The 3,758-nt window shown below is 42.1% G+C and overlaps 1 long non-coding RNA gene across 2 annotated transcripts; it reads right to left on the minus strand.

Annotated features, from left to right (window-relative positions):
* Positions 1-1,039: 1,039 nt before the first annotated feature.
* Positions 1,040-3,752, minus strand: LOC123117485 (uncharacterized). Of its 2 annotated transcripts, XR_006457389.1 has the most exons (4): positions 3,462-3,752; positions 2,395-3,359; positions 1,580-2,174; positions 1,040-1,472 (listed from the first exon to the last, which is right to left on the minus strand). It is a non-coding gene; the product is annotated as an uncharacterized lncRNA (long non-coding RNA). The 2 variants fall into 2 exon arrangements; XR_006457388.1 differs by having other exon boundaries at positions 1,580-3,359.
* Positions 3,753-3,758: the final 6 nt, after the last annotated feature.

The raw sequence follows: 3,758 nt of genomic DNA on the forward strand, positions 1-3,758 counted from the left end.
ACAGAACGGTTGGCTTACCCACACCCGTATTGATGACAATCCCGCAATAAGGGGACACGATCTCTGCTTTGACAAGATGTGCCAATGAAACTGCATCTCGAAATATGGAGCGAGATGCTAAAAAATGGTTCGAAATAATGGTCGGGCGGTGATGTGATGTCACGCTACAAAAAATTGTCAGCGGATTGGACTCATGAAATATTATACTCTCTGCGGTTGTGTGTGGAATTTGTTTTGAAGAGTCGGACACGATTCTTGTGCTCAAAGACTATTTTGGAGTATTCGGAGAAGGAACCCGCCTTGCAATGCTAAAGACAATTCGCGCGCTGGACACCTCGTCATTGAAGCCTGGTTTAGGGGCTATTGAGGGAGTCCTGGATTAAGGGGTCCTCGGACAGCCGGACTATGTAGCGTGGGCCAGACTGTTGGGCCGTGAAGATACAAGACAGAAGACAAGCTTGGCGCCCGGATATGAAGATTCCTTTCTCTGTAACCGACTTTATACAACCCTAAGTCCCCTCCGGTGTCTATATAAACCGGAGGGCTTAGTCCGTAGAGGCAATCATAATCATACAAGCTAGATTTCTAGGGCTTTGGCCATTACGATCTCGTGGTAGATCAACTCTTGTAATACTCATATTCATCAAGATCAATCAAGCAGGAAGTAGGGTATTACCTCCATAGAGAGGGCCCGAACCTGGGTAAACATCGTGTCCCCCGCCTCCCGTTACCATCAACCTTAGATGCACAGTTCGGGCCCCCCTACCCAAGATCCGCCGGCTTTTACACCGACAATGACGACGCTATCATTGGTTTTCATGGTTCAAATTTTGTCTTGCTGAGTGGTGTCAGTATAGGCATATCTTTTTGCCTTCTTAAAACTTCATGACATTAAGAAATAGTTTTCATAATAAACCTACTGAGCTTAAATTATGCATCTTACTGAGAGGAAATAGGCATATAAAAACTATCTACAAATGACGACGCTAGCGTTGGTTTTCATGGTTCAAATTTTGTCTTGCTGAGTGGTGTCAGTATATGCATATCTTTTTGCCTACTTAAAATTTCATGAAATTAAGAAATAGTTTTCATAATAAGCCTATGAAGCTTAAATTACGCATCTTACTGAGAGGAAATAGGCGTAGAAAAACTATCTACAACAGATAACTAAACTATCGGTTGTTTTCTACTATATAATCACCAACCCCATAACGGGGTTGTGAATTCTCATACTCAGTGTAATCCGATGAGAAGTGACTAAGGGCCTCTTCCATGCCTGGCACTTCCTGCTGCATCAAATATTCAGAACATCTTCAGTGTATACCAAGGAAATCATTCTGGTCAAAGGAATGCTTGTCTATTTTTCAGAAAGGAAGCTACTTTAGGCAGCTGGTCTTCAGATTGGTTATTGTTGGAGTATTCTTCATCCGGAGAAAACTTGGCATGTATCTCCTCTGCATCCAGTGGCATCTCTTGTGAAATCAGGCAGATAAATCAAACAATGACCATAGTTACAACCTTAATCAGAAAGAGGGCACATAGATCTGCAGGTACATCACTAAATCACAAGTGTAGTTACCTATGGTCCTGCTGAGGACTTCTCCGGGCATCCAGATGCTGAAACACATGGAGAAGCAGCGGCTAGAAATATTGACTGCGCCCGCGCCGGTGTGGTCATTGTTTGAGAGCGAGGCACTGAATGTGCGGGAGAGAACACTTTGCCGATCTAGGGTTTCTTCTGTCTGTCTTCATAGAAATATATGATATACCTATGGGCATTTTGGCTGGGCTATTGTCTCTGGGCCCATACACCACAACACCCAAGGGCCTCCATAGTAGCTGTAATCCGGATAGAAACGTAGGAGCTGTGTCAAACAAAAAAGGCGAATAGAAAAGTACACAAAGGGCCACGCTAATTGTTGATCTTAGGTAATAGCAAATAGAAGCAGGCAATACCGTCTTACAAATGGAGTGCAAAGATGAGTATCTAAGATCTTAAACTGATATTACAGTTTGAAAATAAAAACACACTGGTAGCATAGTAAGGTTGCTCGTTAATAAGCCATCTGTAATAGGAAGTTGAATTTTCCGATCTTCTTCCCTATTTGATGTATAGCAGTTCACTCAGAGAGTAGAATACATCAACTTTTCTAGGCTTCATCGCAGCAATATTCCTATGGGAAATGAAGAAACAAGTTCACTGTTATATCGTAGGACCTTGTCAGTATGTGTACTTTGTTGTCCTATAGGTTCTAAGTTCTTGTAGGCAGCGCAAAATATTGATAGCAATCAAGCCATGCCCTCTTGATTTGAGATTTTCAAGCAAACAAAGGCTACAGCCAAAGCTGTCAGATCAGGGACAGAGAAGAAAAGAAGAAAGAAATAAAAGTCTACCTTTCATCGAATTGTTTTAAGGAGCTTCTGGACCGGCCATTCGCACCTCCTACTCTGTAGCTAAAACGTAAATTCTCAAAATGAAGGAAAAAAATGCACTGCCACACATGCACACTACCATTATTCAACATGTCGAGCAATCGATCAAAACCAAATAAGCATTGTTGCACAATTAATAAAGATATATTTTAGCCAAGTTTTCCGTTAGCCGGTCATATTATCTTCCAGTCGGAACCAAATAAGGTTGGTTGCACAAACAAATAAAGAAATAGTTTAACCCAAGTTCTCCTTTAGTCGGTCCTATTATCTAATTTCCTAAAAGTGCAGAATATGTTTCTACACTCATAACATCAAAATGCAAGTTCCATTCAGCAAAATCTTCTGATAGATTCTTCATCTACCCTTCTTTATCAAATCTGTAAACACTGTGCCTAGCTAAAAACATATACTACTGTGAAATCAAAGTCAGAGACACATGAGTAAAGAGGTAAAGAGAAAGAAGCACTTAACAAAGATTTATCATGGGCCGACTATTGCTGCTACAGTATGATTGTTTGGCCCAGCGTTGCAACATCTCATGTCACGTTGTTCGTCTACAGTGCATATAGTTCAATGGATAGGAACTATAAAAAGAGGTCTAGTTGAAAACTACATATAGTTCAATGGATATGAACTGTAAAAATAAGCTAACTAATCCAAGATTTCCTTTGTCCTTTGGAGACAAAAATGGGAAGGTTTTGAGATATATTTTGCAGCACGAAAAAAATCCATTATTATTTGAACTTTATTAAACCCAAGGAATACAAGGGGATATCTAGACGACCACAATCAATATCCATTACATCGAAATTGGAAAGTAAAAAAACAATAAAACAAGAAGAAAGTAATGAACAGAGCATTGAGGAATCAGTAGAAAAATTTCATGCAAGAAAAAATAACTCAATGACGGTTGCTTGCTATAATCCCTGCGAATCGAAAGAACAACAATTACATATGGAGATGCATAAATAGCAAGATTAGGAGGAGATTATTGAGAGAGAGGGGTCAGGAGAGGAGGGGAAGTTCACCATGGCATCGGCCATTGCTTGATGGATGCTCGCTCCCCAAAATCATCCAGTGGTTGCCTGTCCCGCCGCCGCACACATGGTGCTATGCAGAGCAAGGCGGATGTAGAGGCGGCGGTGGCGCTCACGACATGGCGAAGGCGAGCCAATCCGCTTCCCTGGCTGGCATCCGCGCCTCTCCTTCTTCTCTGGCTGGCGATGCCCGGTTGAGCTCCTCCTCTCGCGGCTTCCTAGTGAGCTGGGCTAGATAAAGGCCTCGGGAGGCGGTGGATCTCATCCAAAGAGGCGGCAGAGCTCCTG

The sequence above is a fragment of the Triticum aestivum genome, chromosome 1B (assembly GCF_018294505.1).
Source record: "Triticum aestivum cultivar Chinese Spring chromosome 1B, IWGSC CS RefSeq v2.1, whole genome shotgun sequence".
NCBI classification, from domain to species: Eukaryota; Viridiplantae; Streptophyta; class Magnoliopsida; order Poales; family Poaceae; genus Triticum; species Triticum aestivum.